This window comes from Vombatus ursinus, unplaced genomic scaffold, assembly GCF_900497805.2.
Source record: "Vombatus ursinus unplaced genomic scaffold, bare-nosed wombat genome assembly UNPS02014171.1, whole genome shotgun sequence".
NCBI classification, from domain to species: domain Eukaryota; kingdom Metazoa; phylum Chordata; class Mammalia; order Diprotodontia; family Vombatidae; genus Vombatus; species Vombatus ursinus.
Window position 1 is genome coordinate 71889 of NW_020953949.1, and position 26441 is coordinate 98329.

General features: G+C 38.0%; 1 long non-coding RNA gene across 1 annotated transcript; it reads left to right on the forward strand.

Moving 5' to 3' along the window:
* Positions 1 to 26055, forward strand: LOC114041307. Its single transcript, XR_003568904.1, has 3 exons — positions 1 to 148; positions 10987 to 11102; positions 22902 to 26055. It is a non-coding gene; the product is annotated as an uncharacterized LOC114041307 (long non-coding RNA).
* The last annotated feature ends 386 nt before the right edge of the window (positions 26056 to 26441 follow it).

The window sequence follows — 26441 nt, forward strand, 5'->3', positions numbered from 1 at the left end:
GACCAGCTGGAAATCCTGGAAGCTGAGTCAGGGAACTGTGCCTAGAGACTGGGAACAGACAAACACAAAACAAGTCAGCCCATCCAGCAGTCCCTGTGGCACAGCCAGGATAGTGAATTGGAATAGGATGCAATCTCTGATGCCAAAAGTAAGTCCAGTGGGGTTATGAGGGGGTAGCGGGGCCATGGGAACACAAGCACAGTGCAAGGAAATGGTATAGGGTAATAGCATAGATTTAAGTTTGAGAACAGAAAATTGTAGGGCTTGTACCTCAAAATATTAAGTCCTCATCTTTCTAAATACCATGAACTGTCTATAGCCAGCATATAAATCCTGCCTTGTGTATATCTTGTAGAGAAGTTCTGGCAGAAACATTAATAAAGTTCTGGGTCAGGAATGCAGGAGCAGTTTGTGAACATTTAACACTGCCTGTAGAAGGACCAGTGAGCTTGTCCTTTCTAAAGGCCTGGAAAAAGAAATCATGTGCTAGGAAATAGAGCCATGATATCAGGTCATTAGAACACATGCTTTTAGATTTGGAAGTATCTCACTGAAAGTAGATTTCTGGGTTTGCAACCATAAAAACATCTATAAGGCTGGTTATGTGGAAATCACTAATTGATAGGCATGGTTCCCATCATGCTATCTCTTGCCTGCATACACACACACACACACACACACACACACACACATACACACACACTCACGTGCACACATATACCCTTATCTAGGACATCTCTGCTGGGAAAGCCTTTTGTTACCAGCTCTGTGGCATTTGCTCATTCATGGCTATGTGCTCTGTTTGTCCTCTGCTTTGCCCACTCCTCTTCCCCCAAGGTCTCCAACCCCTCACTCTCTGTTTGGAAGCTGTCTGTGTGAATTCCAAATTACTGAGAGGTTGCATCTACCTGGATGGGGTATAAACCCCAAAGTGTGTCCATATTCAATCAGGCTGTCATTTCTTAAATGTCTCATTCTATATGTGGAGAATGCTGAAATGAAGTCATTTAAGAAGTGTTCACTCTGCTGTAGATGAAGCCAAAAAGTACTTTACTTTTATAGGGTTAATGCCACAATGTGAAAAGAATCAGGCATTCTTAGTTGAAGGAAATAGTTTTCACAAGCAAGTCCTTGCCCAGGGGACTTTTCAAACTGAAAGCCTGTGAACAGTCTAAAATACGGTTTTTGACAAAGACAAAAAAAATATTTAGAGGATATGAAAATAGCCTATAACTTTATTGCTAGTTTCCTGTAACTTAAAACACTCGCACACACACACACAACAAAAAACAAAAAACAAACCTTGCCTGTATTGTTTGTAATAATGGAGTATGAAAGAATTCAGTTTTACATGCTTACAGAGTCTTTAGTATTCTTAACTCATAATGTAGATAGATGTGTGGGAAATAATTAGTACAAAGAAATATTTCTTTGTGTTATGCCTTTTGTTTGCCAGATCTTACTGTTTCTGCCTTCACAGCAGCTCTCACATTTGAACACTTGTTTCTACTCATTCAATTACCACCTCATTTCGGGCCCTGGTCATCTCTCCCCTAGATTATTGAAATAACTTTTTTTTCCATTTTAACAAAAATCTACTTTATCGCTGTCCCAACTACTTCCCTCCCAACCACTGAAGAATTAAGAAAAACAATACTCTTTGCAGAGACGAACAAAACAAATTCCCGTATTGTTCATGTCAAAAATACTATGTCTCAATCTTCACCCTGAATCCATCACTATCTGTCAGGAGAGAGGTAGCATGTTTCATCCAAAGGCTTCTGGAATCATTGTATGTCATTGTGTTAATAAAGAAGAAGGTGGTGAGAGAGGAGTGTGCTCAGCATCTGTGCTCTAGGTTTGATGCAGTCTGCTACTACCCCTCTGTCGCCTCTTCTCTTTCCCTAGCCCAGAGCTCAATCTCAGGGTCTTATCTTTTCTTTTTTTTTTCCTTTCAAATTCCTCTTGAGTTATAACCTCTGTGGTTAGAGCTTGTTTTGCTTAGGACTAAGCTGTTCTTTAATCTACCCTCCCTCTTATGACCCTCCCTTCCTTCTACTCTTTCCTTCCTGTTTCTCTGTTGAGTGAAATGTATTGCTGTACTCCATGGTGTGTGTGTGTGTGTGTGTGTGTGTGTGTGTGTGTGTGTGTGTGTGTGTATTCTCCCCTTTGACAAATTCAGGTGAAAGCGAGGTTCAAGTGTTGCCTGCTCTCCTCCATCACATTATCTCTCTTTTTTTTTTTTTGGTAGAGTCTTCTGCTTGTACATCCAAATTATGTGTGAGGACTTCCACCACCTTCCTTTCCCTTCCATATCCCCAATGCAGTGTACTCCTTTTTCCCCTTTCTTTCCCTTTCTTTCTCTTTCTTTCTCTTTCTTTCTTCTTTTTCTTTTTTTCTCTCTCTTTCATTCTCCCTTTCCTTCTTTCTTTCTTATTTTTAAGATAATCAAACCACTAAAGACAAAGAAAAAACATACAACACAACATTCTCAGGCCCTTTGTCTTATAAGACTCCCCTATGGTCCCTGATCATACATACACCATACACCAATTCTGATAAAATCTATTCTGGGCAAGAACAAGTATAAGGGAAAATTCTTGAAACCAGCAATAAGTATGGATTTATAAACAATTGATACAAAGGAAATTATGATCAACAGAAACAAAGAACAGCTTATAGTCTCCTGGATCAACACCTTTTGCCAGATAGCTCAACAAAACTTGTCCAGAAAAAGTTTGAAATTGTTTTTGCTCCAGGCCAGGAGATTAATATACAAAAGTAATTTTTAAGGATATCCTGCTCTAAGGACTGGAAGGGAGCCAGCATGCACACACAATGGGCTAGGAATGAGGCTATTATTAGTTTTCATGTGTGCATCAGAGACAGAAACACATAGCATTCTATTGATATTATCTGTTTTTACATCACCTACATTTCCCAATGTGTCCTTGCACTCAGAGAACAACATCCTTTAAGAAAGAGTGAAAGGAGGAAAAAACAATTCAGCAAACTGACGTATTGAAAAGTCTGACATTATGTGCAATGTTTCACACACACAGACACATACACACACACACACACACACATACATAGACACACACATACACACACACACACACACCACACTTCTTTGAGGAAAAGGAGGGAGATGCTTTTTCATGCCTCTTCTTTGGGGTCAAGTTTGGTGATTATAATTTTACATCATTCAGTTCTGAGGGAATGGTTTTAGGGAGGCTGTTGTAATACTGCAAGAACATTGCTCTGGGATTGACCTGAACTCACTGAAGCCAGTACTCTTGGAGTTTAGGGCCCATAATGCAGTAAAATGAGACACTGGTAGATCATTAAACAATTCATAAAATCAGATTTACGTGGCCAAAGGAGGAAAAGGATAGTCCTCAAGGACACTGAGATCGGACTCAACTGAGCAAAAATTTCCACCTGAACTGGCCATTGTGTTCTGTCAGCCAAACCTAAGAGGGAATCTGGAGCTCCTCCTGGTTGTTTGCACTCTGGTGACGAGGAAGTATATCAAAGGCCTGAGCCTATAGTCTCTTGAGTCAATTAGTTCTTGAGAATCTCAATATATTTTATATCAACAGCATTTATTAAGGGATAACTATGTGCCAGGCACTATATCAAGCACTGGAATGTGGACTATATTTATTGTAATTTCCTATGTATGTGTTCTCATATCTTAGGATTTTCAATACTGATTCCAAAGGGAATTCAAGACCTACATTTTTGTTAAGAGATTTGAGGATCCTTCACCCCAGAAAGACTCCACCCAGTCCAACAAGTTTTGGTAACATGGGAAAATAAATTAGAAACAAGCTTGTACTATTAGCAGGAATAATAGCAAACATAGCTAGCTTGTAATTATGGAAAAATAAATTAATTTTAAACTCTTTTCTGTTACTGGACAGTTTTATAAGTTACTTAGAAGCTCTGGGAAGGGGTTGATTCAATTCTTTTAATAGGTTCAATGAGTCATCTTTAGAACTTTAGTCTATGCTAACAAGGAAAGTTGGAGAGTGGCAATGTGGCTTAATGGAAAGAGGATTGTACTAAGGATTAATAGACCTGAGCTATTGAACAGCCCTGCCAATGCCTCCTTGTGTGACCTTGGACAAAACAACTTGAGTTGGAACTAGATGATCTCAGAGATCTCTTCCAGCCATAATAATCTATGATTCTTAGTGTGTTTAGATAGCATAGAGCACTGGCCTTGGAATCAGGAAGTCTTGGGTTCAAATTCAACCTCAGACACTTAGTTGTGTGACTTTGGGCAAATCACTTAACCTCAATTTCTTCATCTGTAAAATGAATGTGTTGGACAGTAGCCTCTAAGCTGATTTTCAATTCTAAATCTATCATCTTGTAAACCTATACACAAGGCAGAAACACTCTCCCAATCATTCAATCACTAAGTCAACAGATATTTATTGAGTAATTACTGCATAATTACTCAGACACTGTGTTAAGTGGTGAGAAAACAAATATAAGTAGAAAGCAGTCCCTGGCCTCAAGAAACTTACATTCTAATAGAGGAAGACAATATAAGAAGGGAAGTTGAAAGAGGGGGAGGTACCCAGTTTGGGGGCATGGTAGAAAAAAGTTCTGAGTGTAGCTTAGAGAGGAATGACCCTTGTTTCCCCAGTTTTACACTATGTTGGGAAGGGAAATAGAAGAGCATTAAGTTGAGAGATATACTTTCCAAACATGTTTGTCAATTCGTGGAGTATGTCTTGTGCAGAAAAGAAATAGAAGAGGATTTCCTATAGATGGAGAGATTCTCTGAGTACTTCTAATTAGAGGTGACATAATACCAATTGCTTCAAGTATCTGAATACCACAGAGCTAACTAAGGACATTCATAGTTATGAAAAGGGTGTTGATTTAGCAATTTACACAGCAAAGACTGAATTGATGAAGATTACTTCTTGCCTAGACTATGTCATGCAGTTGGGTGGACAGTTCATTGAGTTAGACCTTTAGCACTAATGTCTTGGACAAGCAATAAAGATAGAGAATGATCATGGTCCAAGAAAATTATTTTTGTCTTTGAATCTTTAGGGCCTAGCACTATTCTTTCAACATAACAGATGCTCAGTGGGTCCTTCTGGTATTGATTTGAAATGAATTGCATTTCATATCCCCAGAACTTTAGAAAAATGCTACTGAGTGTTCACTATCTTCTTACTCTTGCATGATTGAAATAAAAAATCTTGGATTTGGGGTTAAAGGATCTAGTTTTGAGTGCTCAATCTCCTACTTACTACTTGTTTGATCCTGGCCTTTCTGAGACCCAGTTTCCTCATCTGTAATGAAAAGAGATTGGATTAAACCTCTAATTTCCCATCTGCTCTAAAATGACAATGCTTTGATTTTATGAATGTGAGGGAGACATTAGGCTGGATTTTAAGTTGAAAATTGTAAAGTCCTTTCAAATATCCCAAGCTGCTCCCTGAAACAAAATTCCATGTTTTAAATACCCATTTTGTCTCAGTATGCTAACTATAAATTAGGGAACACCAAAGTTTCCAAGGAATCAAAATTTCAAGTAAACAAATAGCAGGTACATGGTGGACATGAATAGGGAGTCCATTAACAAGGCTATTTTGTACATAAAATATGAAAATTTAATAATCTAGCAATTATATACTCAGAAAAGGATGTAGGCCAGTCAAATAAGTTGAGTGGGGTTAGATGCTTTCTATGTGTGATCAATATGTGATCACTATCCAGGTCCACTCTTCCACTGAGAAAGGATTAAGAGAGAGTATGTCTCAGGTTGTAGGAAAGAAATGGTCTACTATTACTCTTATTACTATGTCCTATTTTATTAAATGGCTTTGCTTTGAACTGATTGGGTCCTCTGACTGACTAGTAGAGGTAAACAGAAGGAAGGACACTTTCACTTTGCCTAGATCCTCTATTTAGGATTTATGGGAAGACACAGACAAGAATTACACAAAATGAGATGCAGATTGTTTGTAATTGGTACCTTCCACACCAATAAATTAATGAATCCACTTAAGCAGATTCATAACTAGGGTGGGACAACTTAGATTTTGACTTGTGTACTGGAATGCTTAGTTGTGGCTCTTTACTAAAGTATTAAAGTAAACTTTCTCTGATTGTATAGAAAATGGGTGGGCCCTCTGGAAGGAAAGATAACTTTTGTTGTCAAGAGATGTTAAACATTCAATAAATATTTATTAAATATCTTATCTGTACAGAGCACTGTGATAGATGTTAGAAGCTGTGATGAAAAGATAGATGGTCATTTCTGTTATGGAACTTATAATCGTAAGCACACCAGCAAAAGGAGGGGAAAGTCAGAAACATTTGTTATTCAATATAATGACAGATTAAGATTCCCCTACAACCCTGCCCTGGTATTAGATTGTGCAGATTCTCAAGTTGGAAAGCAAATAGTACTAGTAAGAATAATGATAACAAGAAAAGTAATAAGAAGTGTATTTATATGGCACCTTAAGGTTTACAAAAAGTTTTACTAATATCTCACTCTATTCTCACAATAACCCTGAAAAATGAATGCTCTTGTTACCCCATTTTACAGATGAGGAAACTAAAGAAGCTAAGTCATTTGAAGAGGGTCATGCAAGTGAAAGTGACTTGAGGTCAGGTATGAACTCAGGTCTTTTTGTTTCTAGGCCCAGGGCTCTAGCCATTGTACCCCCTAGCCACCAATTAGATGCCTAGCTCCCCTAGTTAAAGGATGAAAGTGTCAATATGTGACATTTGAGGAAGGATTTTTAAAAACCCACATATTTAGAGGGGGGTAGTCAAGATAGGGAAGGCTCTCAAATTCTTACCCTCCTGACTCCACTCTCTGCGCATCTTCCAGCTTGTCAATATCAAGTCAGGTCAAGAAACACGAGTACTTATTTTGTGCCAGGTGCTGTGTCTTTCCTAAAATGAAACACCTAGAATTGAACATAATACTCCAAACATGGTCTGTCCTGTAGGGATCAGTGGCACCATCAACTCCTTTCTGTTGGAAATTATATTTCCATTAATTCAGCTTAACTTCATCTCATCTCTTTTAACTTCTGGGTCAAATGGTAGTTCAAATTGAACTTTTCTCCATGTCACTAAAATCCCTAAAACTAACTCTTAGGGAAATTACAGTCTGTCAAGAGTTATCTCACCCTTCCAGTGTTAGAAATTCCTTTAGAGGTCCTGGCTAAACATGGTTTCCTCCAGGGCTCAGGCCTCAATAATACTCAGAACTTGGATATTCAATTACTTCTCTCCTTCATCTATTAATTCCCCAGGGGAATATGACTAACAAGAAACACATGGATTTTCTGTGGCTTGCGGGTGGCTGGCCCTTAAGTCAAAGCATAAAACCCTAACTATTGGAAATTCAAGTTATCCATCTTTGTATTGGCTAATGGAAAAAACTTGTGTCTCTACACAGCTTCTGTGCTTGATACCATACAGAGACAACAACATGTAGAAGGAAGGAGATTTCTTTCTGTGGTTCACCTCATGGTGCTTTCCATATGGGAACTAAGTGAGCCACACATCTGCCCCTTTCCTGATGTGCCTCTTTTACTTTAAGTTTCACAATCATCCATTTTGTAGTAACTTGCAAAATAGCAATTGGTGCAACTCCATAAACATACGAACTCTTCTATGTTTAACTTTGAAGTGCCTGGACTTTGGTCTTCTCAGGTCTTGCTTCCTTCTGTTTGACTATAAATCTAATTACTCATGGCCATCAAAAGGCTCTGACACCACTTCCCTCTAATCTCATGCCAACTTTCAGATTTAGGGTTAATTGTCCTGGCTGTTTTCTTCTGTCTTTCCCTCTCTTGTGGCCTGTTTCTGTTCTAGCTCACAAAGCCTTGAGACCTATCTGGATTCTCTTCATAACCCCTTATCTCTATCATCCTTTGTCATCTTCCCCATTCTTTTATATAGTGACAAGTCTAGAAGCTATTTCATCCCTTCCCAATCACAATAGGACCAATTACCTGGAAGTCAGCTATGTTCAGCCAATATTGTCCTGCACTCACAGTATGCCTCTACAATATCACATGATGGACCTTTGTGATCATTTAATTCTAGCCCTCTATTTTGATGGGGCCAATGTAGGCAATCAATTGATCAATAATCATCGGTTAAGTGCCCACTATGTATCAAGTGTTAAGAGAAGTGTTTGAGGTATGACAAAAATGAAACAGTTCTTTCCCTCAGTGATTCAATTTTGATTCAGTTCAATGAACATTTATTAATGCTTACTATGTGTGAGACACTGCTCTAGGCTTTGGGGATACAAAAGTTCTGAGAATACAAACAGAAGCAACAGACAGTCCTTGCCATCAGGGAGCTTACACTCTAATGGAGGAGAGAACATGCAAACAAATATATACAAAACAAGCAATATATGGGATAAATAGGAAATAATTAAAAGAGAGATAACATTGGAGTTAAGAAGGATTGGGTAATGCTTCCTGTAAAAGGTGGAATTTTAGTTGGGACTTAAAGGAAGCCAAGGATGTTTATGGTTGGAGTTGGGAAAGGAGAACATTCCACACATGGGGGACAGCCAGAGAAAATGCTCAGTGCTGAGAGTTGGAGCATATTGTTCATGGGACAGCCAGGAGGCTGGTGTCACTGGATCAAAAGCTCATGGAGGGAGTAAAGTTTAAAAAGACTGGAAAGATAGGAGGGGATAAAGTTATGAAGGACTCTGAATGCCAAATAGAGCGTTTGGTATTTGATCTTGAAGGTGATAGGGAGCCCCTGGAATTTATTGAGTAGAGTTGTGGCATGGTTGAATCTGTACTTTAGAAAAATCATTTTGGTGGTTTAATGGAGGATGGATTAGAGTGAGGAGAGACTGGAGGCAGGTGGATGCACCAGTAGTATTTTGCAATAATCAAGGCATGAAGTGATGAGAGCCTGAACCAGAGGGGCGATAGTGTCAGAGGAGAAAAGGGGTCGTATTTGAGAGATGTTGCCAATGTGAAATCCAGAGGTCTTGGCCACTGTTTCAATATCGGAGATGAGAGACAGAGAGGAATCCAGAATGACTCCCAGATTTGCAAGCCTGAGGGACTGGGAAGATGGTGTTACCTTCTACAGTAATAGGGAGGGTAGGGAAGAGAAGGTTTAGGGAGAAAGATAATGAATTCTGCTTTGGACATATTGTGTTTAAGCTGTCTACTAGATATCCAGTTTGAGATGTCTGAAAGGCAGTTGGAGATATGAGATTTGAGATCTGCAGAAAGATTGAGGCAGTAAAGAGATAGATTTGAGAAGCATCAGCATAAAGCTGGTAATTAAATCCATGGGAGCTGATAAAATCACCAAGTGAAACTTATAGTCTATTGTTGAAGTAACAAACACACATATGAATATATACAGATGAATAAACATGTGCACATTGTTGGTTAAAGAGACAACAAGCTAAGTAATAAGCATATTCATATTCCTTTATTCCCTTAAGTTAGCACATGTACATGGAGTCAGATCTTTAACTCTGATTGACTCAAGAAATTTTAGGAGGACATTTAAACCCTGACTCAGGATGTCTGTGTTACTCAAAAAAAAATACAACCTCCACATGTTTTTTTTTTTTTAACATATAACATGGGAAATGAAGTTTCTTAGTTGAATAGGTTGTAAATACAATAAAATAGGAGAATGTCAAAGTGTCAATTCAAATTATATATCCAGGATATCTGTGTTTCCCCTACATAACGTATGTCCATTGGATACCAAGATAAGAAAAGTCCCACTATTCAAGAGAGTGTGTGGTCCCAGGGATCCTGTGCATAGTGATCACAAACAGGAAGAATGCTAGTCAGCTCTATCTGGTCCTGTAGCTGATAACACAGGAAGAAGCATTTTTAGTTCACTCAGAAAGATTAATTCAGGTATTTGGCCCTTATTGGGGCTCAGTTGATCTTAAATGATTATCAACATATAAATGTATGTATGTATAGAATAAACACGAAGTGATTTTTGTGAGTGAAGCACTAGCATCCAGCAGGGTAGCCAGTGGGGGAGGGAGGACCAAAAAAGTGACTTACCCAAATCATATTAACAAGCAATCTAAAGCTCAATGAAGGTCTTCTAATTTCCAGCCCAATGCTCTTTCCCAAAAAGGGTCAAAAATGATGTGCCCCAACACTGAGAAAAGTAAATCATATTACCCTGGTAGCAAAAGGATTGAATTCATGGCATTGTGTTTTGTAAACTTTATATTGTTTGATGTCATCGCTTGATATTATATAAATGGTAGTACTCCAATATGGAGGAGTGACTAAGTCTAAAGTGGTCCTAATACCCATAGAAACATAGGCAAAACAGACAGTTTGTACCTTTCCACTGTTAACTCTGTGTCAAATGGATAAGATTTGCAACTTCTTGATGGAATGAATTCTTGACTTGCTCCAGGGGCCTTAAGTCGATCTCCTACTGTTGCCTTAGTTAAAATTTGATCCTCCTACCAGTTTATGGTCCCAATAAAGAAACTTCTCCTACCCAACCTTCACTCAAACTTGATATCAATAAGTGACCCAAAGAACTTTTCTACTACATCTGAGACTCCTCCTCCTGCATCAGGTACCAGTCACCAATTCTCGATCAAGTCCATTCTTAGGGTGTATAATCTTGCCATCTAAACCACACCTTGGACTGTTTCCTTCCCAGCATTTCTTCCTCACTCTCAGGCTGGGGAAAGTTTCTTGCATGTGAGGATTAGTCTCTATTGATTTATATTGATATTGTATTTTTGTTTTGTTTTGTTTTACCTGCTTACTGTGTTGCAAAACAAAAAAAGCTTGAGATTATATCATCTTCCTGAGTAACAGTTTTCTAGAAATCACGAATCCAGGAATTTGATTTAACCAGAGCCATGAGGCCAAACATTGACAAGCTGTTGATAAAGCACTATACCCAATTTGAATGTGCTGTGATAATTCTGATGTCTTCTTTCAGATGACACTTTTACCCTGCTGAATGAGGCTGGTCTCAGTTTTCATGAAGCTCTTCTGGAATTTTTGGACATAGACAACAGAGATGGAGCAGCAGTGAGCTGTGGGTCTTGGAAAAAGGTAAACCACTGACCAATAAGAGAATACACACTGTGAAGAAAGAGAAAAGAGCCTTTCCATTAATTAACCAGCTGGACTGGAGAATGAGGCAAGAAGGCTATTGAGATCACACTGATCCCAAGCAATCCTGGACTTCAGAGACCATGGAAACCATGGTGGTGGGGGTGATCCTGACTTTATTTGCTATTATATTGGTGACTTTTTGTATCCTCTGCTGGTCCAGCTACAACAAATCCCCCTGGAATCAGCACCAAGATAGTATCCCAAACTTTACTTTGGTCACTTTCCACAGGGAAGCTTCATTTGTAAGACCTACTGGTCAGCATGCTAATGCCCATTCATCCCCCAACCAAAGGAATTTATTTTCCTTTATGTGAAGTCTTATCCAGGGTTATTCAGAACTCATCTCTATCCTTTCTGATATCTATGGAGGAGCCAATTGTCATAAAGGAGGAGACCCTGGGGCTGAAAGCATAGTCCCTTCTTTGGAGGACATTATGGAATTATCAGATGGATAGTGCTCAGCTAGACCTCTCCATTAACAACAACAATGTCCTATATGTTGTTGAAGTTTCCAACACTGACACTTCTTCCCTATTAATTCAAGATTAAGTGATAATGGAAGCCAAATAAGAACATTTACCTACTCTCCAGAAAGAGATGAATACAACTCAATACAATTCTACATTTATTAAATGTTTATTCACCTGTGGAAAAACTCCAGTGGATCATACCTTCCTTTAAAATATAGCAAGAAGACAAAAGATTCTGACTTTTTAAAATCAAAGCAGTTCCTAGGGAGTGTGTTCTGAAAACCAAACAAACGGGGCCACCTCAGCTTTGTAACATGACAGAATCACCAGGCTAGCAGGAGCTTTATGGCCCCTCCCTGTCCTTTGAAAGAAATTATGATAGAGGAAATGCATTCCAGACTTGGGGGAAAAAACTTATGCAAATACATGGAGTCAGGAGATGTACTGTTGTATGGAGGAAAGAGTTAGCAGGCCAGTTTGAGGGGAATGGAGACTGTATCACAAGTGACTGGGAAGGTGGGGGAAAGGCAGATGGAGGAAGGGTTTAAACACCAAGTTTGGGATTTCACATTTTTTCCTAGAGTCAATAGAGAGTCACTGAAGGATTTTGATTCTGGGCCATGACATGGTTAGATTAGTGTTTAACATTCAGCAGCTGTATGATGGAGAGGAGTATGGAGCAGGAGTTCTTAACTTGAGCACCATAAGCTTGTTTTTAAAAACATTTTTATAACTTCACTTCAATGCAGTTGGGAATGTTTTTGCTTTAAATATGATTAATTTATTTTCCTTATGTTGAAACATTCTTGCATTCCTGGAATAAATCCAACTTTGAATGATGGATAGTCTTTTAAAAATATTTCTGTACTTTTATTAAGATTTTATTTAAATATTTTTTCATCAAAATTCATTAGTTTAGTTCTCTTTTTTCTGTTTTATATTCTTCTGGCTAAAATATCAATTTCTAGTGGTCTTCTACTAGGGGCTTGGTATACTGTTTTCCTTCTCAAATTTTGAGAATAGTATCTGTAGCATTGATATTATTTGCTCTTTAAACATTTGATAGGTTTCACCTACAAATGCGTCATACCAAATTTTTTTTTCCTCTTTCATACCCTTGTGGGTCATTTATTCTTATTTTCTTTGATTGTATTGTTTCCCATTCAGATGATCTGAATATTTTATGGGAAATTTTCCATTTCTTTGAAACCCACAGGTTTGTTAAATAAATTTAATGTATTTTGCAAACCTTAAAATTATATATGCTAATTATTATTATTAATTATTGTTGGACAACTCAGGCCCATTAATCCATTAACATATAAATGTTTACATAAAGAGGAAGAAACTTTGGAAAACCAAAGAGCAAGAACTAGGGAGCAGCTAGGTGGAGCAGTGGATAGAGAACTGGCCCTGGAGTCCAGAGTGACTGAGTTCAAATCTGGCCTCAGACACTTACTTGCTATGTGACCTTGGGCAAGTCTCTTAACCCCAATTGCCTCACTAAACAAACAAACAGAAAAACCCCTAATAACTAGAAGAGGAAGTATAATAAGAATTAAGGCAGAAAAGTGGCTGCAGGTTACTTCTTCTTTTGCTATTAACCCAGGTAATTTTCCTGGGCAGCTGAGGCCCCCAGAGAGGAAGACACATTTCTATGTACTATGACCCTGCTACCTTGCTTACCCTGATATCAACATTGCCCTCACAATAACACATTCTCTGCCAAAGGCCAGCAGAAATGCCTGTTGCATCCTCCTCAGAGGCAGAGCCAACAGTGGTGGAGGAGTGAGAGAGGAGCAGGAAGAATGAGAGGGGCAAGGAAGATATAGGCCAAGTAATTTCTCATAGAGGCAGCTAGGAGGCTGCCTGATTAGATATTAGCACACTCCTCATTGCTTGCCCTCTTTCCTATTCCAAAAGGAGAGGCCTCCCCTCTTCTGGGACTTTATTGATAATTTTCAATTCTTTCATCTTCACAGGAAGGAAGGAAATAAAAAAAAGAGACGGGGTGATTCAAGTATGAACAAGACATTATTTTAATGCCCATCCTCCCAGCCTTTTCTCTGTCCAACCTACAGAATGCTAATAGAAGCAGTTCCAGACAAAGTAGGACTGCGGAAGGCTGGCTAGCACTTGGAGAGGGATTACATTGTTCTTAAACCCTAGAAAATAAATATGGTCTCCCTTCATTCCACCAAATATGAGTCGCTATTTCAGGGAACTTCGGTGTTCCCCAACGCCCTACTCCATCAAGGAATTCTGCTTTCTTCAGTACAATAGAAGTTAGAAGACAGCACATTCCTTCCGGGAGGAAATAGATCATCTGGCAACTCTGGCAGAAACAGGCAGTTTGATAGAAATCTGGGAAGGAGGGAGTCTGTGGGTTACTGTTGGTTTCATTAGGATTGGCACTAGGCTGTGATTTCATACCTGTAGGGAATTGACAAATGAGGAAACTTCTTCCACCCACAGGTATCAATAGCTTGTCTGAAATTTAGAGTCTTAGAGTTTCCTTGAACACTGAGAAGTGATTGGCTTGCGGGTGACAAGCCAGTGCATGTTAGAGGCTGGATTTAAATCCTCCTTTTCAGGCTGCAAAGCCAGCAGATCTCTTCCTGGGTTGTAGGAGGAGAAAAAAGGAAGGGTGAAATTTCCAAATCAAAAATGGGAGGTGCCCTGAATTCTCAGAAGGGGTGGGACAAAAGCTGCCTCAGGGCCTCTACTAAAACTGTTCAAAAAAATCTCTCATATGTGGCTGAAGTTATAACACAGCTATCTATCAGCCAAAGGAAGGCACTCTGGAACCAGGGGTGCATCCTAGTACCTCTTAACCTTGCTTTTTCCAAGCCATCTGTTGCTGTTGGCCAGACTCTGAGAGGCCAGTGGCTACTGAAGTGCCCAGTGTCTGACTACCTTTCATCGAGATCCAGCCCCTCTCTCTGACTAGGGGTGCTGCTGCTGGTAGCCTGCAGAAAACGGAAGAGCGAAAAGCAGGCTGGAGACGCATGGAACAGGACCCTTCTCAGCTCAGAGTCAACCAAAGTGAGCCAACAGAACCTAGCGGGGATGGCTGCTGGGAATAAAGAATGTCTTTACCTAGCAATGATTCTGTTCCCATTTGTGGGATGCAAGGACTTATAGATTCACAATTTGAGAGTTGAGAGGGATCTTAGAGATCATATAATCCAATTCCTGAGTCTTACAAATAAGAAAACTAGGGCCTGGGTAGGAGAATATGTTTTCTCTTTTCTTTTTCAATTAGTTAAAAGGGTTTTACTGTATCTGTGTGAGAATATTTGCCATCTGTATAAAATGACAGCAAGATTAGAGAAGAAAATGCTTGAGGCTTGGTTAGAAGAAACAAAGTCCTGTAGGCTGTTTATCCCCCATGTTGGGCCTCAAGTGTGGCCCCAGTGAAAGCATATGTGAGGTGTGTTGTAGTTTTTTTTAAGCTAAAAATATGAAGCCATTTCCTCCCTGGTTAATCTTAGCTCTCCAGATGCCCAAGAGGAAAATGAAACTTGTGTCACTTATGGCACAAATGGACATTTGTGGAACACATGAACATTTTAAGTAATGTTCCAGGTAACTAATAATTCCCAGCTCAACTTAGTCACAGAAATTCACTGATTTATTTAAAAAGAATCAAACTGGTTTAATGCAAAGATCCCTGGCTTTGAAGTCAGAGAATCTGCTTAGCCACTTATTAGCTGTATGGTCTTGGGCAAGTAGTTCACTTCCACTTTTCGGGACTCAGTTTCTTCATCTATAATGTGAGTGAATTGGGACTGCATGGCCTCTGGGGTTCTTTACAACTGCAACCCCAATGTTTTTATATTAAGTTGAAGTCAACCTTCCTTTAGTTACTGCTCAGCATTCTCAGAATTCTAGTTCCATGTTCTAGAGCTGAGTAAAGCAAGACCACTCCTTTTTCCATGACATTTCTTTACACATTTGAAGGCATCATCAACTATGCCCATCTCTTCTCTTCTTCACACTAACTACCCCTGGTTCCTACATCATATCTCCATATGACACCGTCTTGAGTTTCTATATCCTCTTTGTTACCATTCTCAGCACCTCATCCAAGAAGAAGGCAGTTGGTGGCTCAGTGGGCCTGAAGTCAGGAGGACCAAAGTTTAAATATGTCCTCAGACACTAACAGTGTGACCCTGGGCAATTCACTTAATTTCTGGCCTAACTTAAAATATGGCCTCAGACACTTAGTACCAGTGTGACCCTTGGCAATTCACTTAATTTCTATTTGCTTCAGTTTCCTCTTCAGTAAAATGAGGACAATAATAATACCTTCTTATGAGACTTGTTATGAAGATCAAATGAGATACCATTGTTAAAAAGAAAAAGTACTTAGTTCAGGGCCTATGCTTAATTCTTTTCCCTACCTTTGTCTATGTTCTTTCTACAATATGGCACCCAGAACTGGAAACAGTACTCAAAATGTGGTCTGATCAGGGGAAACTACAGTTTCTCCATGTCCCATTACTTACTCTATACTCTGAACTATGATTGCAGCCTGAAGTTATCTTGAGTATTTTTAGCTACCACCCCTGTAACGACTATGATTTCTTCTGTTTATGTTTTTTGGTTTTTACTTTTAATCATAATCTGTTTTTTAAATGTTTCTCATGCTTTAGTTAGCATTTTTAAAACATAAAAGGCAATTATTTACAATAGTCAATCAAGCACTCAACAAACAAATATCGAGGGCCTAGTATTTGTCAGGCACCTTGGTGGGTGCTAGGGATAAATAGGAAAAGAATGAAATAACTCCTACATGAAAGAAGTTTCATTCTAAGAAGGAAGAAAACAGTATGTATATAAGTATATACCATATCACTATAAAAAGAGTAGGTACAATCAAGAGTACCAGCAGTCCGGGAAATCAGGAAAGGCTTCATGTAGAAGGTGGTGTTAGAACTCCACCTTCAAGGAAGAGAAGGATTCTATGAGGTGAAAGTGAGGAGATAATGCAATACAGGCATTAGGGATGGCCAGCTTAAAGAACGGAGATAGGAAGTGGAGAGTCACAGGTGAATGATAAAAAGAAAGAAAAATTTTGAACAGATGCCAAAGTGTAGGAGTAGAAGTAATATGCAACAAGTCTGGAAAGATAGATGGGGTCAGTTGGAAAAGGGTGTTAAAAACTAAACAGAGGAGTTCATGTTTTATTCTAGGGGCTATAGGAACCACTGGTTTATTGAGTAGGGAAGTGACATGTGAGATCTGTGCTTAAGGAAATCACTTTACTCTCTGTGTGAAGGACAGACTAGAGTAGGGAAAGACTTGAGGCAAGGAGGCCAGTTAGGAGGATATTGCAATAATATAAAGGAAAGGTGATGTTGGTCTGAATTTCCCCCATCCCATGAAGATGATGACTCAATCTCATGGGAGCTGATGAGGTTACTGAGAGAGGGAGCATAAAGAAAGAAAAAGGAAAACAAGAGAAATTCCAAAATAGATCTTTTGGGAACACCTAGAATTAGAGATAATGAAAAGAATGATAAACCAACATAAGTGATTGAGAAAGACTGGCCAGACAGTTAGGAATAGAATCAGGACGGCATGGTATCACCAAACCCCGGAGAGATGTGAGTATCTAAAAGGACAACACAGTCAACCGTGTCAAAAGGAGCAGAGATGTCAAAAAGGATGAGGATGAAGAGAACACCATATGATGTAGCAATTTTAAAATCACTGGTAATTTTGGAGAGAGACGCTTCAGTTGAGTGAAGTTAGAAGCCAGCCTGTGAGTTAGAGGAAGAAGAGTGGAGTGAGGAGCAAGGAGTTGATATGGCTCTGTTTAGCAGTTTTACTGTGAAAGAGAGGAGATGTTTGGGTTGCTGTTAGGGTATAATGAAGGGTTTTTTTTTTATGGTTGAAGGAAATTTGAGTATGTTTAAAGGCAATAGTTAAGGAACCATTTGGTAAGGAGAGGATGAAGATGAACAAGGTAATAACGAAGGTGATTGCATGAAGTAAGGAATCAAACTGTAAGTAAGGAAGGAGCAATAAAATGGTTAAAAGTCACAGAGTTGTTTTGAGGAAGGGAAGGGTATCAGTATTTATTAAATGCCTGCTATGTACACAATCCTGAACCTTATAACAGCTCTGGGAGATAGGTGTTAGGTGCTATTATTATCTCACCAGTTCTATAGTTGAGGAAAGTTAGGTGAACAAAGGCTCAGGGGGACACAGGTTGTAAGTGCCTTGGGTGAGATTTGAATTCAGGTGTTCCTGACTCCAGGCCCAGAACTCAATCCACTGAACCACATGATTTCCTCATACAAGGGAAAATCTGCCAAAGGAGACAGAAGATAATGAAATCATGAAATTAAAAAGGGCACCTCATTATCAGAGACTGGGGAAAAGAAAGAGGGGAGGGTGGATATAAGTATAGGGTTTCCAAATGAAGAGAAGAGAAGAAGATGGCAGTTACCTCAAATTTGTCATTAAATTAATAAGTGAGGTCCTCAGCTCAGAGAGTGGATGGAAGAAGAAATGTGGGACAGGAAGAGAGAAGAGGAAGCTCGACTTAATTTTTTTTGTCTGGGCAATGGGGTTAAGTGACTTGCCCAGGGTTACACAGCTAGTAAGTGTCAAGTGTCTGAGGCCAGATTTGAACTCAGGTCCTTCTGACTCCAGAGCCGGTGCTCTATTTACTGTGCCTCCTCATTGCTCCTTTACCTAATTTCTTTGAGGCCTCTGGTAGGGCATCAGTTAAGGAAAAGCAAAGGGTTTGCAGTACAGTGACTTCCTTCAGGTCCCTTCAGCAGTACATGATAAGGAGCAGAGGAGGTAAATGATGGGAGTAATTCAGCGCTAGGTTTTGGCAAGGGATAGGCAATTTTAGGTCAATAGGTGAAGAGATCTGAGAGTTGCTGAGACTATGGAATTGAATTGGTTAATTATAGGGTTTAAATAGGGAAGAAAAGAAAGTGAAGTGAGAGCAGGGCTAATGGCCTAAGACAATACTGAAGGATGGAGGGATTGGAGATCTGGATGAAAACAAACAAAATTTTTAGGACTGATGATCAGAGGTATGATTAGAGAGGAATGTCAGGATATTAGATGAAAGAACTGGCTACCCAAAGTAAGAGTGAAATCCTGATTTTGACCATCCTTTACTGTGGCTATGGTGGAGGCAAGGAATAATCTTCATCAGTCTTAAGGAAATTGAGAAATTAGAAGGTTAGAGTTGGAGGGAGTATTGACATGGATGTTAAAGTCCTCTAGTATATGAGTAGGGGTGGAAAGGGGTCATGTGTTTAACTCCACACTGATTTACAATAGCCACCATGATTTGAATAGGGAAAAAAATTTTAATCAAGTAAACTTCAAGAGGGAGAGAATGCTGATGATGCCAAGAGGAGAGTTTGGAAGTAGAATTAGAGAGCAAAAGCATTCAGACTCCCCCTCCAGGACCAATGTGTCAAGTGTGTTAATGAAATAGCTGGAGAGGAAGCTAACAATGCAGTCTTGTCTTGAGAAGCCAAGTCTCAGAGAAAGCAGGTAAATGATGGAGTTTTTTCATTAAAAAACAAGAATTCTGAGGGCACAGGAAGAATTGGATTGGGTGGTGGGTGAGATGGGGGGGGAGTTAAAGATGATGGGTATAAAAGGATTAGAGACAGTGAGTCAAAACTTTGGATAATTTGTTGCTAGGTACCTGATAATTGAGTAGTAAGAGTAATAGGTGAGTGAATTCTTGGAATATGGTATAGTAGGTCAGAAAATTCCAGGCTTTCCAAATTTTTTCCACAAAGTTTCAGAACTTTGCCTCAAAAAGAGAGTGGCAAAAATAAATAAAAGTTGGGATAAAAAGTAGTTGTCCTCCTAAAACAACCTGAGGGGACCTCAGGAAAGACAAGACCTCCAGAGATTGAGGTTTAGCTAAGAGTGAAACATAAACACCTCCAGGCTGAGTTTTGGAGGCTGAGTAGAGGAAGATGTAAGGACCCTCTGCTGTGTCCAGATGCCAGGTCTAGCAGTGCTAACTAGACATGGTCTTGGACTGTGGCTGTGGTTGAGGAGGAGTGAGCTCACACACAGTGAGTGTGGTACTGAAGAGAGCAAGTACTGTTTTGGGGATGGTGTGACTGGGGCCCTAGCTTTGGCTTAGAGAAGGTGAGAAGTGCTTAAGGTTTAACCCTTGGACAGAATTCAGAAAATGAAAGTAAGAAGCACCTGGGGCCTGAGGCATCATTACCCACAACTCAGGACTAGACTCTGATTACAATAATAAACTGCTAAAAATGAAATAAAACAAAATAAAAATGAGTAAGCAAAGGAGAAGGAACCTAACCATAGTAGCTACTATGGGGTAAGAGATCTGAGTTTTTATGCAGAGGAAGATACTGAAATAAAAAAAGTCACTCCTACCCCAAAGAGCAACGTCAAATGGTGACAAGCCCAGAAAGAGCTCTTGGAAGAACTTAAAAAGGATTTTAAAAAATCAAATAGGAGAGATGGAGAAAAAATTAGGAAAAAAAGAGCAATCCGGGAGAATCAAGAAAATTATGAAAAGAAAGTCAACCAATTAGAAAAAGAGCTCAAAAATATTCAGGAAGAAAATAATGCCTAGAAAACTAGAATTGGGAAAGGGGAAGCTAATGATGTTAGTAGACACCAAGAAATGATAAAACAAAATCAAAAGAATGAAAAAATGGAAAAGAACGTGCAACATCTCAGTAGAAAAACAATTGATCTAGAGAATAGATCACAGTGAGACAATATAAGTTATGATAATAAAAGTTATGATAAGTTATGATAAAAAATAATCTTGATACAATATTATAAGAAATTATTAAGGAAAATCACCCTGAAGTTCTAGAATGAGAGGGTTAAGTAAAAATAGGAAAAATCTACTGATCATCACCTGAAAGAAATACCAAGATGAAAACTTAGAGGAATATCATAGCTAAGTTTCAATGCTCCCTGGTTAAAAAGAAAATATTACAAGCAATAAGAGAAAAACCAATTTAAATACTGTGGAGGTATAATCAGGATTACACAAGACCTAGCAGCTTCTACACTAAAAGACTATGGATCTTGGAACATTAAATTTCAAAGAGAAAAAGAGCTGGTGTTGTGACCAAAAATAACTTACTTAGCAAAGTTCAGCATAATCCAAAATGAAAAAATGTATGTTTAATGAATTGAAAGACTTTCAGGCATTTGTGACAAAAAGATCAGAACTCAATGAAAAATTTTATATATAAGATCCAAAAGAAATATATGGAAAACATTAAAGACTAATTATAAGGGACTCAATTAGACCAAACTGTTTACTTCCTATACGTTAAAATATTATCAGTATTCTTAAGACTGTCATCATTACTTGAGTAACTTGAAAGAAAAATTAGAGCTGAGCTGAGCATGATGGGGTGATTCTAAAAAACAAAACTGGGGTAGAAAAAGGTAAAAAAGGAGCAATTATCTCATACAAATGAAGTGTGAAAAGAAGAACCAATGCAAAGAAAGCAGGTGGAGGTGGAGAACTCATGGTGTTGGAACCTTACTCTCATTGGATCTGGGTTAAAGAGGAAACAACATAGATGTCTAAAAGGGTATAAAAGTCATCTTAACTCATCAATAAATAAGTGGACCAGGGGACTGGATAAGGGAAGGATATTTAGAAGGATGTTTATATCAAGATTTAGAAGGGTAGGGAGAGAGAATAAGGAACAGACTCTTAGAGGGGTGGGTAGGAAAGATAAGGAACAAGAAGGTAAGGGAAAAGGATAAGGAAGGGATTCTTTGAAAGGGTGTAGATTAGAGAGGTAGTGGTTAGAACTAAACTAGATGTGTGAGGAGAGATAGGATAAAAAGAGAAGCTGAAAGGGACAATAGTGAGAAAAAATAGGATGGAGGTAAATACTCAAATAGTAATTATAACTTTGAATGCAAATTGGATAAATTTATTCATAAAATGAAAATGGACAGCAAAATGGATTAAAAATCAGAGTCCAACAATATGTTCTTTACATGAAACACATTTAAAAATGAGAGATACACACAGAGTTAAAATAAAGGACTGAAGTAGAATTTATTATGCTTCACCTGATGCAGAAAAAGCAGATGTAGTTATCATTATCTCAGCAAAGTTAAAGTTAAAATAGTTTTCATTAAAATAAATAAAAAGGTAATTCAACTATGTCATGATAAAAGGTTCCATAGATAATAAAGCAATATCAATACTAAACTTATATGTACCAAATACTATAGCATCTAAATTTTTAAAAGAAAAGTTAATTGAATTAGAGGTGGAAATAGATAGTACAACTATAATAGTGGGAGACTTCAATTTTCCTCTCTCAATGAGATAAATCTAATCAAAAAGTAAGTCAAGAAAATGAATAGAACTTTAGATAAGCTAGAAGTGATAGATATCTGGAGAGAATGAATGGGAAAAGAAAGGAATACACCTTTTTCTCTGTGGTACATGATACCTTTATAAATATTAACCATATATTAGGGCATAAAATTTTTATAATTAAAAACAGAAAAGCAGAAATAGTAAGTGCATCCTTTTCAGATCACAATGCAATAAAAATTATATTGAATAAGAGACCATGGAAACACAGAATAAAAACTAATTGGAGACTAAACAACCTAATCTTACAGAATGAGCAGGTTAAAGAATAAATCATAGAAATAATCAATTTCATTAGAGAGAATGATAACAATGAGACATATTTCCAATTCTTTGCCACCACAAAAAGATCTGCTATACATATTTGTGTACATGTGGGTCCCTTTTCCATTCTTACAATCTCTTTGGGACACAGACCTAGAAGTGCTATTGCTGTTTCAAAGGGTATGCACATTTTTATAGCCCTTTGGACGTAGTTCCAAATTGCTCTCCAGAATGGTTGGATCAGTTCACAACTCCACCAACAATGCATTGGTGTTCCAATTTTCCTACATCTTCTCCAGCATTTATCATTTTCTTGTTTTGTCATGTTAGCCAATCTGATAGGTGTGATGTGATACCTCAGAGTTGTTTTGATTTGCATTTCTCTAATCAATAGTGATTTAGAGGATTTTTTCATATTACTATAGATACTTTTAATTTCTTCCTCTGAAAAGTGCCTCTTCATATACTTTGACCATTTATCAATTGGGAAATGACTTGTTAAAAAATAACTTTTGCAGACATTTATGATTATAGATGCTCAGAAAACCCAATGTGTCTTTGATAAAGCTGTTTCTCTCCAAATCTAATTTCCCTATTATTTCTGAGGTTTTGTTTTTCAGATGCTTCTATCAAAGGCAAGAATCTCTGAATAATGTGAAATGGGGGAATTTTAAGAAATGGAAACATATTGGTTATGAAGAATGAAGCCCAGGGACAAGTGACTATGTGGTCTTTGAGAAACAGTAGCAGCAGGAAAGAAGAAAAAGTCTGGCAGCTAATTGGATAAGAGGGCAAGACTATAATCATCCTTATTGTTGCTGCTTTGAAGTTGAAAGTGCTTACATTCTGAAGAATATGGATTCTATTTTTATTATAATGATTATTGCTATTCCTTCTATATTTGTTTTTTGTATTTTATTGCGTTGTTTTTTATGCCCTAAGACTCAAGGTAACACTCGTCAAGAGTGCAATTCACCAGGAATTTATGGTTTCCAGGAAGGAGGTGTTTCCTGGAGAAGAGGTGATGTTTTTGGAGGAGATGGTTCCTGGGGAGGAGGTGATGCTTGTAAAGGAGGTGATACTTTTGCAGTAGTTGATTCCTATGGAGGAGGTGATTCCTTTGGAGGAGACAATGCTTGTGGAAGAGGTGATTCCTTTGGAGGAGGTGATGTTTGTGGAGGAGTTGATTCTTGGGGAGGAGGTGATGCTTGTGGAGGAGGCGATTCTTGTGGAGGAGGTGATACTTGGGGAGGAGGTGATTCCTGGGGAGGAGGTGATGCTTGTGGAGGAGGTGATTAGTGAGCAAAAGAGACCCAGAAAGAAGATAATTATTGTGGTTGACTGACTTGAACAAAGTGTTAACCTCTGTCCACCAGTGGCACTCCTTATTACCTGATACACTTAGGTCCTTGTTTTCCTCTGGAGTAAGTATCCAGTACTAAGTCAAAAGAGTCCATTAGATCAGGAGAAATTAATTTTTACAAAAAGATGGGATGTTTTGCCCAAGTCAGAAGAAAAGAGAAGCTCCTAAACTATGGCAGTTACAAGTAAACAAATCATGGATCAAAAAGTATTGGAGGAAACTTTGAATGAGACCAAGATGTCAATAATTAATATATTCTTTAAGCAAAGCATAGATAGAAAGCTTTGTGAAAGAACAACAAATAAAAAAGTTCACACATCAGGAACACAATGATTTATTTGCTTCAGTTTTTCTGAGGTGATATTGGGGAGATATGGAATTTACTTTTATATTGACTTTCTGCTTCTCTATCCAACATTGCGTTAAGTGCTAAATCTACAAATGTCTTTTCCAAAATATTTTCTGAAGGAGAGGTCAAAGGGCCTCCATCAGATTGTGATAAACACATGATATTCTAGTTGGCAAAGTAGGTGTAAAGAGAGCCCCAGAATCACAAACTATCTACCCAAGATTTTTGAAGGACTTTGAAGATTTTTTTCCGTCTGAAAAATATAATGGCAAATGACAATCATGCTAGTTTCATAAAGAAAAAAAAATAGTTTCTGAATGAATCCTAGTAACTACAAACTTCATGTAGGTTCAACTAGCAAGATTGATCACAGGGAGAGCTATATGAGATGCCTTACTTCTTTCAAAACACAGTTCAAGTGTCACCTCCTCCATGAAGCCTTTCTGATTTTTCCAACTGAATGAGATCTGTTCCTGCTCAAATTGTATTAGAACAATTTGGAGAGACTCTCTTTTCCCCTTATTTTATGCATGCTTGTATTATGTGCAATTCTACCTTGTGTTATACTTATTTGAATCTCTGTATCACAGTGTTAAACAATGAATTTTTTAACATAATGAAGCACATTTCATCACATTGATCTTACAACTATTAATATTTTAGTGAGAACAAAAATGTTTAGTACCACTAATAAATATAATAAAGTCAAATAATTTTTCAATATTTTTCATTCCAGGTTTGCATCTGACTCTTTAAATATTGTATTTCTGTATATGTTTATAATGTTCATTGGGTATTAGTAATACATGTACATATATAATGTAGTACACATACAGCTTAAAGTTTTAATGCCTAAAATTACTCTTGAACTTTTGGGATGCCTTCTATAACATATGTAATGAAATCATAACTAAATATAAATACATTGGGCAAGCAGGTTTGACAATTTTTTTTAACTGAAAGGCCTACACAATAAGCAAAGTTCAGAGACCACAAGGTGGCTAACAAGGAAAATAAATGTCCAGAAGTGGATTCATAAAAGAAGAGAAGTTTTCTAGCATATCTTTCATACCTCCACATTCAGGCAAAAGTTGTCAACAAACCTTACATAACAATTTAATTTTGTTGTGACTATGATCATCATATTCACTTGTTTAATGGGGGTTAAAGCATCCACCAGGAATTCCCTGGGTCTTAGCCAGCAGAAAGCCAGCTTTACAACCATGACACTTGCCTCTAGAGTGAAGACCATTAAAGAAATTTCTTTGTTTAGCCCTCTCTTTTGCCCTTATCACAGTCCTTGCCTTCACCACAGCTTGTATTATATGTACATCATGCTCCACACTTAATAGGAGATTGTAAGCTCTTTGAGGAGAAGAAGACTATCATGGTCCATCTTTGAGACCACCATTATATCTAATAGATGCTTAATTTTATTTTAATTGTTAAGTTTAAACACTTAGCATTTAAGTAAGAAGAACTGAATTAGGTCAAGAGATTGTTCAGGTCTATCTGGGAAAACACATCAATAGGCCTGAAATTTGTTGGAGGAAGGAGAGGAGCAATCATAGGGATTTTTTTTTTTATTTTACCTGTCACACTAATAGAAGGACCTGCACTTGGAGAAGAGAGACTAGAAGAGGACATACTGTGTCTGTTTTTCTTTCTTCCTCCTGTCAAGTGATTTCTTTCCCATTCTGGTTAGAAAAGGAAAGGCTAGAAAGAGAAATAATGAGATTCCTGAGATACTATTATTTGGTCATGAAAAATATGAGATTATGAGAAGAGATTGGTACATCTATCAACTCAGAAGATAGGCTTGAGTTATTTCATATTCATGTTTATGCCTCAGTGCCTTGTAGTAGCTTTGTAAGGAATCTGATCCTAAGATGAGATTTCAAGTGGAATTGAGAAAAGAACTTTCTCACCATGTGTGGGAATAACACACATGATTGGGGTAAATAGCAATGATTCTGTGATATATTCAATATCTTTAAGTATAATATGTAATAAAATTTAAATTTATTAAATTACTTTTTCAAATAAAAGCCTGTGTTTTCTTAATCTCAGAAAAACCCATTCCTATGAGATTATACACACGCACACACACACACACACACACACACACATGCACACACATACATATTTAAAGTGCATGTGCTCTTAATCTTTAAGCAGATTAAGGCCTTGATATGAGTTTGCTAGGCAAGGATTCTTAGGGGCTTCCACATAAAAAGAAACTACAGTATTGTGAGTTCCATTTAGAAAGCCAAAGGCAAAGGGGTTAAAGCAAAGAACACTATACAGGGAGACCCAATTCTTCCACAGACAAGCAATGTGACATTGAAGAATAAATTAATCTTCTTGGGTCTTAATTTCTTGACCTATAAAAATGGAAAATAGACCAGATGATCTTTAAGGGTTCTACTGTCTC